A 15,567-nucleotide genomic window follows, 5' to 3' on the forward strand; every position below is an offset into this window, starting at 1 on the left:
TAAAGAATTGTGAAGCAAGCCCAAATAAGCAACTACACCTAAGAAACAAGCCCAAAAAACTGCAACTACCAATAGGCTATATACAAGCAACTTCACAGAAAAATAAGCCCAAATTCGGATATGGCAACACTGTTCAGTACGGTGAAGTTGAAGTTGGATTGTTCATTTCCTGTTGCCTGTTATGGTGTGAAAAGGGGAGTGGAACAATGCAAATGAACTTCTTGGGAACTCGCTTGAGATTTAGCGACCAGCTGGCAGCCGTACAGATTCATCATGACATACACCTGTGATCCGCACGTTTGAGGGATTTACACACCCCTTTGTGAATTGCACGTCAGTTTTAGCTTACAGAAAATACACCCTCCTTTAGGAACTTTATTTACACCTTATTTACGACCAGCTTAGTGAATTGGGGCCTGTAAGTGACTTTTTATTTTATTGCATTAATGCAATGTTATTGTTACATGTGACAATTCATGAGGGAGATATGGGACTATCCTAAACAACGGAGAGACTCGGAGTAGAGACGCTGCTCCTTTATGTGGAAAGGAGCCAATTGTTGACAAAACTTGTAACGTCAGTACTCAGGTACAATGTTTTATACTGACACATGTACAGGATTGTCTTCATTGTTTTCCCTCATAAAAATATGTACAAATTGATATATTTAAACAACATATTTTCACAATTCATAACTATTTAGTTTGAAAGAGTATGGGTTACTATAAAGTATCATCATCAATGTTGATGTATGACAGAACAAGCAAAACAAACTGAAATGCTTGGTCCTAGGTAGAGCACAGACCATCCCATGTCTCCTCCGATGTCATCAAGGTCGCTTATTTTCACCCAACAGTGAGGAGTTTCCCAAGGAGGACTTGACGCATGTGTACTGTATAATCAAGAAGAATATTTTAATTGTCAAGAAGGTTTTATTCGTCACTGACTTATTAACTTATTAAATGTTCTCACTCCTCCCAGTTCCACACCCAACTGAACAGGCCCCCTGGCCAACCTGGGGTCTATTCCACGAAAGCGGAATTAAATTATCCTGGTTTGAAAGGCAAATCCAGGTTTGACAAGCCTGCGCTGTTCAGCCTGGTTTATTCAGTTCCACGAACGCCAAGCCGGGCTGAGAAGGAGAGGTTTGTCGAGCCAGGATCATTAAACCAGGCTGAATGTGAGTTCACATATTCCTATAAAAGACCATGAAAGTCGATAGCAGAATCCTTGAACTTGACCAATCATGGAGCCCAAAACCAGAGCGGCGTTCTTCTCTGTGGCTGAACAGCAGCACTGCAGCAGCTTATGAAATCATACAAGGAAGTAAAATGTATAATAAGCAAGAGAGGAAACACAGCCGCAAGAAATATAGATCCAGGGAGAAAGCGTGGCAAAGTATTGCAGACAAATTAAATGCACAAGTTGTCCAAAAATATGCAATTAATTTATATACAAATCCATAAATATATAATTCAGTTAGGCTTAAACATAAGGAGTTTAAGTGAATGTTGGAATTATAATTACACCCTTAGAATAATTTTCTAATTTCTAATTTCTAAAATCGAAGATCTACAAGTGAAAAGCTTGCCTTTTGGAGGCCGGGGGTCCACGGGGGTCCACGGGGGGCCGGGGGTCAACGGGGGGCCGGGGGTCAACGGGGGTCCGGGAGTACCCGGCCCCCCGTGTACTCCCGGACCCCCGTTGACCCCCAACAAAGGTCCGGGGGGTCCGGGGGTCCGGAGGTCCACGGGGGTCCGGAGGTACACAGGGGGCCGGGGGTCCATGGGGGGCCGGGGACCCCCGGCCACCATAGGACAAAAACATTTCGGGCTTGTAGATCTTCGATTTTCGCATAAGAATTGAATAAGTGTGGAAAAACTCATTGGTTTATGATTGGAGTCATTGGACTAACAGCTATTTCACAAAACTTGAAGAACAAGGCACTGGATTAATAAAGATTGGCTGTAATCTGGTCCGGACCAGGCTAACTTCACAGCTAAATTGCCATGGTAACTAAGGCAGGATTGCTTCAATTTTCTTTTGTGAAACAGGATCATGGATAAACATATCCAGGTTTACTGGCTAAGTTAATCTGCCGAGCTAACTCAGCTTTCGTGAAACCGATTCCTGGATAATTTAAGCCAGGATAGCCGTTAAACCCGGTTTAAACCCGGTTTATCCCTAATCCAGGTTTCGTGGAATAGACCCCTGGAGGACTAGTGCAGAGATAACCCTCCCCACCTGCCTTCCTGCAAACATTGCCATTTATTTAGTTTGGAGCGCCAGGCCCAGCTGGAGGCACCATGGAGGATTTGAAACTCTGAGTTGGAGGGCAGGAACTTTGTGAACTCTGTGAACCCTGTACCACCAGAGAACCATATAGAGATTGAAGATCTCACTCACAGTCACACACACACACACACACACACACACACACACACACACACACACACACACACACACACACACACACACACACACACACACACACGAAAAAATGCATCACATGCATGCACCTTGGCCAACTTCCTTCCTCTGACTTCAAGGAGTCATCTTGCCAATTGGACTCCTTGTTGGCAGAGTCCAGGCCAGGAAGATTATCTACTGTACAGTGGCATCCTCTAGGATGCAGGCCTGATGACACACACACACACACACACACACACACACACACACACACACACACACACACACACACACACACACACACACACACACACACACACACACACACACACACACACACACACACACACACTTCTACGGCATGGCTCTGTATAGCGTGTGTATGTGCATGCGTCGGTGCGTGCGTGCGTTGTTTACGCCGAGGTGCTGTGCTTGCGTTGTTCCAGCAAGCCTCAAAATCTAAGTAAAATCCTTTAGTAATGTATGTGATCATCTGTGATGTGTCATTATTGTCTCCACCAGGCCAAAGGCGTGGCCAAGAATATGTTTTGCCCCCTGTCCGTCCGTCCATCCGTGTGTCCCTCCGTCCGTCCATCGGTGAACAGCTAACCGTTGGCCCGATCAAAGCGAAACTGCACGCACACTCCCTGGATGCTGTCGCAGAACCTCTGCTCCACATTTTTCAGATCTGCCTTTTATAGAACCACCTGGAGGCAGATTTCTTTTTTATATTGCGCCTACAGAGTTTGTCCAAACATCACGCAAATTGGTACAAACATCACGCAAATTGGTACAAAGTATCTCTATAGTCATGTGATCAAGACAGACCTGTCCGAGTTTCAGTGTGCTATTTCCATCAAACGTTGCACACACATTCCCACTAGGCCAGGGGTGGGCAACTTTGTAGATGGTGAGGGCCACAAAATTTCCTCAATCACTCTGGGGGGCCGCATTGTTTATCGGCAGGGACCCCCCCCCCCCCGGGTTGACAAAACGGTCCGGGGGCGGTGCGCCGGTTCGGACCAAAATGCCAGAGCTGAATTTTGGTCCCAGCCCGCCCCTGTTTATCAGCACTCTCGCCTGTAGTACCCCATTACTCAAAAAGCCCATAATAGTCACATATGTGATAAATAAGGGATATTAACTATTATTATTTGTTATAACTTTGTTTTTATTTAGCATTTAGTAATGCTTCTATCAACTTACTACAGCTGTACTGCTAAACAAAACTTCACATCTCTGAGTATGCCTTTCAGAGTATTGCTGTAACCTTGGCTTAAAATATACAAAAATGAACACTAGAATTATAGTTAATAAGGCTGAAGCCTTATTAATTTATAATTTTTAATTTATAATTTTTAATTTTTAATTTTTAATTTTTAATTTTTAATTAATAAGCGCTCTCGTTTATTTTAATAGAACTATTAAAATAAACGAGAGCGCGCTCTACTGGTGGACTGTTGTAATTAAAATGGTTCATGGAAAGTTGCATGTTTGGAACAGTTGAAGGCAATAGTTCACCATTTCCGATATGTTTAGATTACTTTGTTTTTCTTTGTGATTAAAAAAAAAAACTATTAAAAAAAAAAAAAAAAAACCTTTTTTTTTTTTTTTTTTGATTTTGTCCTGGGGCCGCATTGAGTGACGGTGCGGGCCGCATGCGGCCCGCGGGCCGCCAGTTGCCCATCCCTGCACTAGGCCAAGGAAGAAATGCCACCTTATATTTTTCAAATCAGCCTCATGGTGGTGCTATAACAGGCCAATTTGTGTTTTTACCTACAGTATAACTGGACCGATCGGGCGAGAAACTTTGCACGCACACTCCCTAGAGATCAAGACAGATCGGTCTGATTTTTCATATTCCATCCGAGGGCCACGCTATGAGCTTGTAGATCTGCTATTTTTGAAAATTATTGAGGATTTGTGCAAATCTTTGAATACATATTTTTTAAGCAAACATTTTTAATTCAAATCTTAGCTTCTGGGGGTCCCTGGCTGGAACAAAATATTTTGAGATGGGGGTCGGCTGCCAAATACATTATCATGCATTATTATGCACTAGGCAGAGGAAGAAATGCCACCCTTTTCACATTGGCCTATTATAGCACCACCAGGAGGCCACGATATCCTTGATTCTTCTTTATTCAACTTCTGCACTTTTTCTAGTTACGGGGCCAGAGCTCAGCTCTGGACCTGTTTTAATGTTACCTGTATTCTACTGTTTCTGCCACTTTTCGCAGTTCTGGGTGAACCGTGCTGTCGCTTTTTACGAAACTCGGCCATATGGTAGATGGTCATGAAAAACGATCAAGAAATAATTCTCACAATCTTTCGTCAAAAGGTGGCGCTATAGCACTCAATTGAAAATGCCAACTTTGAACAGGTACAACTCATGCCCTGTTTGACCTACAGCCATAAAACTTCAATACACACATGCGTCTACTCATGATGAACAACTTTTACCCTCTGACTTCTGACCTCTGACCTTTAGATCTCCCACCATTTTGAATTATATGAAAAACAGTTAAAACCTATCTCCTCCTGGGATTTTTGAGTAATCTGCACGAAACGTTTTACACATGAACTTTGGACCTATGCCGACAAACCTGTGCAAACGATTTTCCATAAGTGAAAAAATGAAGCTTTAATGAGCCAATGAATATTGCAGTGTTATGACAATTATTCATCTGCCCCTAACACATACATGCAGACTCACATTTCTTTGAAACTTTGCTTTAATGTTGAGGGTCATTCAAAATATTACTGAAAGCAATCTTACTCCAATTGGTCAAAGGGGGGCGCTATAGCGATTTTTTGAAAGTGCAAACTTTAAACAGGCAAAAGTCATGCCTCGTTTGGCCGACAGCCATTAAACCTGCTTACACATGTGCCTTGACTCATGAGGAACACATGTATCACGTTGACCAGTAAGCTCCGCCCTTAGATTGTCCGCAATTTTGAGCAGTTTGAAAAACACTTAAACCCAGGATTTTTCAGTTATTTGCGTGAAATGGTATCATCTGTCTGACCTCCGTTTTCACTGTATCAGGTCTGTTGGTCCAATGGCTTCCCGCTTAAGTGAATGTTTCACAACATCAAGGTTGCCGGTTCAAGCCTCACTTGCTGGAGTCTTCATTTAAAGTGCATTGCAAACAACAAGACTGTATTAATGAATACATATGCAATTGATAAAGATAACATGAAATGCTTATCTGAGAAGGTATGTTTTTGCAATGTATGACATACTTCATTCTGAAAATAGCCGATCTACAATCTCAAAACTTTTCAGATAGCAACGTGTTTCTGAGCTTGTAGATCGGCTGCTTTCACTGGTTCACTTTTATCTTCAACAGACAACCTCAGCCTGGACAAAGCTATAGCACTATAGGTTGTGTTGCAGCCTGTCAATCCGAAGGTTGCGGGTTCGATTCCTGTTAATGGCAATAGGTTGAGATGTCCAATCAATCCATTCTGCTTCCATCTCTCTCTCTCTTCAATCTATTATGTTTCCATGTCTCTCTCTCTCTTCAATCTATTCTGTTTCCATATCTCTCTCTCTCTCTCTCTTCAATCTATTCCGTTTCCATGTCTCTCTCTTCAATCTATTCCGTTTCTATGTCTCTCTCTCTCGCTCTTGAGGGGAGGCCATAGCTGAGTGGTTAGTGAGCCCACCTAGGGAGCCAGATACGATTCCAGGCCAGGCCAGCAAATGTGTCGATGAAATGAAATTTGTCCCTGAGCAAGCCTCTTAACCCCTAATTGCTCACAGGCCCTCATTGGAAACAAGACCGCAAGGACTTTCATGAACGGACCTGTTAAAGGAATTTTCCTTATCTCTTCAATCTATTCCGTTTCCATCTCTCTCTCTCTCTCTCTCTCTCTCTGTGGGTGAGAGGTGGCATTGCAAAAAACATGACCTTAAGCTCAGTCTTCTATGTTTCTATGGCTTATTGTGCATATTACTTATAGTTTTGTCTCTCTTTTAATGTATGACATACTTCATTGTGAAAATAGCCGATCTACAATCTCACAACTTTTCAGATAGCAACGTTTTGTGAGCTTGTAGATCGGCTACTTTCACTAGTTTTCGTTCCGAGGAGACACAAAAATGCCTTTATTGGTAAATGGTTTGTGAACCGGTGATCTAGAGTAGTTCGAGACACAGAGGCCTGGTTCAAAATGGACGGAAATATTTATAAATATCAACAGACACTATCAGGGAGGCCATATATCTAGCTCAATGAGAAGAAAGGCAGTCTTGGAGTCCGTAGGTCGCTGGTTCGATCCCTGTCCACGACAATGTATTGAGGTGATCATGATTTGGCATTATTTGGATAACACATAGTGTTTCTTGAGGATAGGCTTAGGCGTTGTTTTACTGAGGTTAGGGTTAGTGAAGGTTTAAAATGCTTATGTTAATTGCATGGTCTTCTTTCTCTCAAGTTCAGTCTTCTATGTTTCAATGGCTTATTGTGCATATTACTTATCATTGCTTCTTTCTTTTTTCTCTCTTCATTCCCTGGCCCCGCTTATCGCTGCTTGCAGCTATATTTATTATTATTATTGAGTCCCATTGAGATTCAATATATATTTTACATGGGAGCCCTATTAGTAGCAGCAGTACAAAAAGTTGAAACTGACACAACATCGTGTGTGCATGTTTAAGATAATCCTATAAAATAATCCTATAAAATAAGATTTTCCTGTAGTGTTTGAGGCAACCAGATTTCCAAATGCTTTAAGATTTAAAAATTCATGTCTGGGACCAGCTTAAAGATACCTCTTTAAGCTGGTCCCAGACATGAATTTTAAAACCAGCTTAAAGAGGTAGCTGACCCAAATTTTTTTCTTCTTTCAATTGCTCACCCCATAAAATCATGGAGAATTTGTTTTTGTCGCATTCCTGATCCATTGACCAATATTCCAATATTTATAGTTATTTAAAGTAAATAGGAGGCCAATCTTAACAAGAGCAATATTATATTTAAATGATTTGCTTATAACCTGGACAGTAGCAGGCCTCTCAGTGATTACACTGAGTTGTTTTGGAGTTTATATTTTTTTGTCTCTGCCAGGCCTTGCGAGAGAGTATGTTTTTACCCCCTGTCTGTCCGTCCGTGTGTCCGTCCGTGTGTCCTGTCCGTCCGCGACCAGCTAATCTCCGGCACCGTTGGCCCGGTCGCTGCAAAACTGTGTACACACACCCCCTTGATGCCAATTCAGAACCTCTGCCCCAATTTTTTTCACATGGGCCTGTTATAACGCCACCAGGAGCCAATTTGTGCAAAACCCATGTTTTGATACAGTACTCCTACAGATTGTATCCAAACATTGCGCAAATTGGTACACAGTATCTCTATAGTCATGTGATCAACACGGATCGGTCCGATTTTCCATATTCCATCCTGATTGGCTAAGGTTGGCTTCCAAAGTTTGCAGGATTGGTCCGTTTTGAACAAAATGCCGCGATTTCCGTGAAATTTCACACGCACATTCCCACTAGGCTGAGGAAGAAATTCCATCTGAAATGATTCAAATCAGCCTCATGGTGGCTCTATAACAGGCCGATTTAGGTTTTTAACTATAACTGCACCGATCGGCATGAAACTTTGCACGCACACTCCCTAGAGGCCAAGGAAAAACATCTGGCCTGCATTTTTCACATTTGCCTTTTATAGCGCCACCAGGAGGCTGACTTATGTATATGATACATTACATTATGATATTAAGCCTTAAAGGTATCATGACATTCATTTTCACTTTTTTTATTTTCAATGGTTTATTTGGGGTTTTATGACCTCAATTACACCCAAAAAAACTGAACTTAGAACATTCAGTGGATTTTCTGTGGTCTGGGGTTTTCTGAATAATTAGGCTGAAAAGTAATCTGAGCTTGGCCCTTCGACAGTGAGGTCACAGTCGATTAATCCCGCCCACTCTCCTCCTCGCCCCTCCCCTCCCCTATCCTTTCTTTTTGGGGGGGGGGCGGAGCAGAGGCGATGATTGACAGGCAAAATCCCTCACCAGCGACACCCGCAGGCAAAGATTTATTTTTTCATTTCAGTTGAAAAGGCTTTAGAAATGTGAGAGAAAAACACCTGCCATGGATCACTGGAATGGAATTTTCACTTAAAACTTTTTGTACACTTTTGAAGGACCAGGACAAAGACTTTGAATGTGGTGTAAAAGTGAATGTCATGATACCTTTAAGATGTTTTTCTCAATTTTACGCTTAATTTTACGCAAATCGGTACAAATGATCTCTACAGTCATGTCATCACCATGGATCTGTTTGATTTTTCATATAACATCCTGATTGGCTAACATTGACATCTAAAGTTTGCAGGAATGGCCCGTTTTGAACAAAATGCCACAAATCATGAATGCAGCGTCCAATTGCGGTGGAACTTTGCACGCACATTTGCACTTCGTTGAAGAACAAATGTCACCCTTTTAACATTGCCCTATTATACTACACCAGGAGGCCAACATTTTTCTTTTTTAGATTACTCCTACAAATTTTGTCCAAATATAGAGCAAATCGGTACATTATCTCTGTAGTCAAGTGATCAAGATGGTTCCGTCCGATTTTTCATATTCCATCTTGATTGGCGAATTCCGAACATTGCTGGCCCACAATAACCTACCTGACCTGGCGGAGACCTGTGCTCCGAGGAGCGCTTTTTCTATTTTTGTCTCCGCCAGGCCGAAAGGCATGGCGAGAGAGTATGTTTTGCCCCCTGTCTGTCTGTCTGTCCGTCCGTCCGTCCGTCCGTCCGTCCGTCCGTCCGTCATTCTGTCTGTGGACAGCTAATCTCCGCAGCGAAACTGTGCACACACACTCCCTGGATGCCACAGCAGAACCTCTGCCCCAAATTTCTCACATGGGCCTTTTATAGCGCCACCAGGAGGCCGATTTGTGCAAAACATATTTTTTGACAGTGCTCCTACAGATTTGGTCCCAAAATCTCACAAATCGGTACATAGTGTCTCTATAGTCATTAAACGAAACGGGTCTTTCAGATTTTTTATATTTCATCCTGATTGGCTAAAAATGGCTTCAAAAGTTTGCAGGAGTGCTCAGTTTCGAACAAAATGCCTCAAATCATGAACACAGCATGCAATCTCCGTGAAATTTTGCACGCATATTTCCACTATGCCGAGGACGAAATGCCACTTGAATATTTTCAAATCAGCCTCATGGTGGCGCTATAGACCATATTCACATGGCGGCCATATTGGAATTTAACATTGAAAGTGCCGCCACCCGGGGTGGCTACTTTCATTGACTTCATAGAAACATGGCCGCCGTGTGATGTGTCATGTGATCATCACGGATCTGTCCGATTTACCAGATTCCATCCTGATTGGCTAAGATTGTCTCCCAAAGTTTGCAGGATTGGATCATTTTGAACACAATGCCTCAAATCATGAACGAAGCATGCGATTTCCTTGACATTTTCCACGTAGATTCCCACTTGGCCCAGGAAGAAATGCCACTTGAAAACTTTCCTAACAGCCTCATGGTGGCGCTATAATAGGCCGATTCACGTTTTTCCCTATAACTGCACCGATCTGCGTGAAACTTTGCACGCACACTCCCCAGAGGCCAAGGAAAAACATCTGCCCTGCATTTTTCACATCTGCTTTTTATAGCGCCACCATGAGGCCGACTTTTGCAAAACACATTATTGGATATTACTCCTACAGATTTTCTCCAAAAAACACGCAAATCGGTACACAGTATCTCTATAGTCATGTGATCAACACGGATCTGTCTGATTTAGCAGATTCCATCCTGATTGGCTAAGATTGGCTCCCAAAATGTGCAGGATTGCTTCATTTTTAACACAATGCCTAAAATCATGAACGAAGCATGCGATTTCCGTGAAATTTTCCACGTAGATTCCCACTTGCCCCAGGAAGAAATGCCACTTCAAAACTTTCCAATCAGCCTCATGGTGGCGCTATAACAGGCCAATTGACGTTTTTACCTATAACTGCACCGATCTGTGTGAAACTTTGCACGGACACTCCCAAGAGGCCAAGGAAAAACAACTGCCCTGCATTTTTCACATCTACTTTTTATAGCGCCACCAGGAGGCCGACTTTTGGAAAACACATGTTTGCATAGTACTCCTTCAGATTCTATCCAAAAAACTAAAAAGCAAATCAGTACACAAGTGTCTTTATAGGCACCGTTGGCCCGGTCGCTGCGAAACTGTGCACACACACTCCCTGGATGCCAATTCAGAACCTCTGCCTCAAATTTTTCACATGGGCATGTTATAGCGCCACCTGGAGGCCGATTTGTGCAAAACCATTTTTTTTTTACATTACTCCTACAGATTTTATCCAAACTTCATGCAAATCGGTACACAGTATCTCTTTAGTCATGTGATCAACACGGATCTGTCCGATTTCCCATATTCCATCCTCATTGCCTAAGGTTCACTTCCAAAACTTGCAGGATTGGTCCGTTTTGAACAAAATGCCTCAAATCATGAACGCAGCTTGCGTTTTTTGTGAAATTTCACAAACACATTCCCACTAGGTCAAGGAAGAAATGCCACCCTTTTTCACATTGGCCTGTTATATCGCCACCAGCAGGTCTAATTTAGCAAAACACATTTTTGGAACAAAATGCCTCAAATCATGAATGCAGTGTCCGATTGCCGTGAACGACCTAAGAATAAATGCCACCCTTTTCACATTGGCCTATTATAGCGCCACCAGGAGGCCACAATAACGTACCTGACCTGGCAGAGACCTGTGCTCCGAGGAGCACTTTTTCTAGTTGTTTCCTGAATTGTTTACAATTATTGGAATTCCAATAATTTCATGACAAATTATTGGCTTGACAAATAGTATGGCACTGGCGTAACAAGTTAAGTAAGGCCACTGTCACTTAATCCTTAACCGGCCCATAAAAAAGTGTCTCACCTACGTTATTTCCATTCCTCCTCATCACTACTCATCACATTTCATTTCTCCATTACATTTCAACATAAATACATTCATTAACAGACTCTGCCCTGGATAATTGCACACACAGCTTCTCTCTTCGCTCACACAGCTGGTCCAAGTTTGTTGTCACAGCTTGCCTATCAAATCAAGCAGACACAAAGTAGCTAAAAGCCCAAATCTAGTGGGTTTAATGAATAGGCTATAGTCAGGGCTGAGCACAGAACTAGCTGGGCCCCTAAAAAGGTGAAAAGTGACTGAGCCCTAGCGCCAAGGGGTAGTTAACCCAAAAAACTCTGATCCAATATTCCAATATTTAATTAATTTAAGTAAATAGGAGGCCAAGGCAAAACTATATAAATTATTATAAAAATTATAAACTCCAAAACATTTCTCAGTGTAATCACTGGGAAGCCTACTGACCAGGTTATAAGCAAATAATTTAAATATAGTATTGCTCTTGTTAAGATTGGCCTCTTATTTACTTTAAATAATTATAAATATTCAATGGATCAGGAATGCGTCAAAAACTAATTCTCCATGATTTTATGGGGTGAGCAATTGATAGAAAGAAAAAAAAATGTGGCTGAACTACTCCTTTAAGCTGGCCCAGACAGGAGTTTTAAAAATTAATAAGTATTTGGAAATCTGGTTGCCTCACACACTACAGGAAAATCGTATCAGATTATATACACACGATGTTGTGTCAGTTGCAACTTTTTTTTACTGCTGCTCCCCAGACAGGGCTCCCATGTAAAATATATATTTTTATCTCAATGGGACTCAATACTACTACTACTAATAATAATAACTAGAAAAAGTGCTCCTCGGAGACCAGGTCAGGTAGGTTATTGTGGCCTCCTGGTGGCCCTATAATAGTGAAAATGTGAAAATGTGAAAATGGTGCCATTTCTTCCTCGACCTTTCACGGCAATCGGACGCCGCATTCATGATTTGAGGCATTTTGTAAAAAAAATCGGCCTGCTGGTGCCGCTATAACAGCCAATGTGAAAAGGGTGGCATTTCTTCCTCGGCCTAGTGGGAATGTTTCACGGCATTTGCACACTGTGTTCAGGCATTTTGTTCAAAACGAACCACAAGTACTTTAGATGTCAATCTTAGCCAGTCAGGATGGAATATGAAAAATCAGACAGATCCGTCTTGATCACATGACTATAGAGATAATGTGTACCGATTTGCGTGATGTTTGGACAATATCTGTAAGCGCAATATAAAAAAATGTGTTTTGCAAAAGTCTGCCTGTGGCGCTATAAAAGGTCAGGATTTCACTTGGCCTTTCTCAGTCGTAAAAGGACCCACAAATAGTAGCAGAAGTGATGTCATGATGGACTACTTCAGGCAAGCTGTGTGTGTGTGTGTGTGTGTGTGTGTGTGTGTGTGTGTGTGTGTGTGTGTGTGTGTGTGTGTGTGTGCGTGTGCGTGTGCGTGCGTGCGTGCCTTTGCAATTATCCATGGCAGAGTCTGTATTTATAGTGAAATGTAATGTGATGAGTACAAGGAATGGAAATAACGTTGGGTGAGACACTTTTTTTATTGGCCAGTCAAGGATTAAGTGACAGTGCCCCTACTTAACCTATTAAGCCAGTGCCATAATATTTGTTTTTCTCGCATTCCTAAGCCAATAATTTGTCATCAAATTATTGGCTCACGAATGCGACATTTGAACTGTGACCCTGACTACAAAAACATAAAAAAAGTAACTAAAGCTGTCATATTTAGTGAAGTGTCATGCTCAAAATGAGTGGAGTGGAAGTATGAAGTAGCATACAATGGAACTCAAAATTATACTCAAGTACAGTATTTGAGTATTTACTTATTTACTTCCTTCACTGAATATTAACATATTCCAAATAATGTATCTGAAAAGACAAGCTGTAATGACCAAATGAAGAAACCCAGCACCCACCACCCTGCCAATTGCCACTGACATGGACATAAACCACTATGTAAGCACTAACACACATTATCATGTGAGTGTTGGAAGTATAATTTTACAAGTGTATTAATAGATTTAATAGATAGATTTTGTTTATGGCTACAACAGGAATGAAAGAATGAAAGGCAAATCCTACTTTAACTTTTCTGCATAGCATGCAATGAACACGTAATATAAGGCATGCGTTGCAAGATGGTTGACATGGATGGTTGCAGAGGAGTTCAGAGTTCCATTTGGTGGTGAGAGAGACTGCATCTCTCCTTCATAGTCATATAAATGTTTTAGAGATGTTAGCTATTCATAGTCAGACTATTATTAGACACAGCTATTCATTTTTAAAATGACTCCTTACATAGTGCCGCATAGCTACAGACATGATCCGAGGTTACAGACACCGAATCATGAGTGGACAGAATAATTGATGTTATGTTGTACAGATTTAAATGATTGATCGTGTATTATTATTTTTTTATCTTAGTGATATGGTTAAGGCCAGATTGGAATTTCATTTTGTTCATTCATTTTGATTAATTATGTTATGATTATTTAAATAATAGTTTGCATTGTATTGTTTTTCTCTCAAAACAAACTGGTCAGGTTACTACTTGACCTCACACCTAGAACTCACCTAACCCCTGCTCATTATAGGGTGGGATGGCTCAGGGTAGAGGACAGAGTACAGCAACTTGCAATGGGCCTGGTCTACAAGATACTCAAGACCACAGAGACACCCATGTACCTGTCAAACTACTTCAATAACGTTAAAGACGTTCAACCCAGATTCGGCACAAACATGGGGTTGAAATGTGGAATGCCCTACCAACAGACATCAAAAAGTGTGACTCTTTAGTTACCTTCCTTCAAAACCGCTATAAAAGAGCACCTGTCTGCAATTTGTAACTGGTCTTAGTAAAGTGTAAGCTTTATTGTGTTTATATTGTATATATATATTGTCTTTACATGTCTCGATGAATTTAATACACAGGACCCAGGCGTGCCTAACTTTGACATTGACTGCAGGAGCACAAAAACCTCCTACTACCTACAAGTAGCAGTTAACCAAAATCTTTCTTTATCAATATATGCTATAATGATTATAACATTGGCACGGCGGCCTGCTAATTCTGTACAAATAAATCCTTCAAAAAGCATCGTGTTTATGTGTTTATGAGTGATACATCTGAGATGATACATCTGTTACAATTTCACTTTACACATTACAATTAACTGAAATTGTTATGTGCGGTTGTGGCTCATACAGTGGCTCATGCAGCATGTTCATCATGAGCAGGGCCGGTCTTAGCCGGCTGCAATAGGGTGGGCAAGGATCTAACTAGTATCATATCAGTTTATCTATCTATCCAGTATCGTCTGTCTATCTGTCTTTCTGTCTGTCTGTCTGTAGAGGGACACATATTGACAAATTCACAAAATTTGTCAAAATTCATACAGTTTGTCTTTTTCCTGTTATTCAAAATATACCAAAAATAGCATATCTACAAGCTCACAATGCATTGCAACGTGTTGTGAGCTTGTACTGTAGATTGGCTATTTTTGCTATTTACGACAAAGTATAACTCTTTTTGTTTAAAGTAACAATTGGAAACATCCATGGTGGGTTGTACTGTTGTTTCCATCAGGTGGTCTTGTTGTGATGGTGTGTCCGACTGTTCCTTAGGTGAGTGAGTGAGTGAGTGAGTGAGTGAGTGAGTGAGTGAGTGAGTGAGTGAGTGAGTGTAGGCAGGGTGAGAAAGTACAGCGCTGTGTCCTCCCCTGCATGGGGAGATGGGGAGGAAGTGACTGGCTGAGGTTATACAATAAAGCCCTGGGTTTTCCCCTACGCATGGTCACATAGTCACAGCCCCCAACCTTATGGTTAACAGTTGGTCTCACGCAAACCCAGTGGTGGAAAAAGTACTCACATTTCTTACTTAAGTAAAAGTATCAGTACTGCAATGTTGAAATGCTCTGTTACAAGTAAAAGTCTGGGTAATCAAAGTTTACTTGAGTAAAAGTACAAAAGTATTCGTATCAAAATATACTTAAAGTAGGAAAGTAAAAGCACTCATTATGCAGAATGTCCCATTTCACAAGTTTTAAATTGTATAAAAATCTTTTCAAAATTGCAGATCTACAAGCTCACAATGCGTCGCATCGCAACGTATTGTGAGCTTGTAGAGTTTAAATAGGGCTGAAGTGGTTAATGTATGTTTTGTAATAATAATCAAAATCTACAA

This window comes from Gymnoscopelus braueri (assembly GCF_963280865.1).
Source record: "Gymnoscopelus braueri genome assembly, chromosome: 2".
NCBI classification, from domain to species: domain Eukaryota; kingdom Metazoa; phylum Chordata; class Actinopteri; order Myctophiformes; family Myctophidae; genus Gymnoscopelus; species Gymnoscopelus braueri.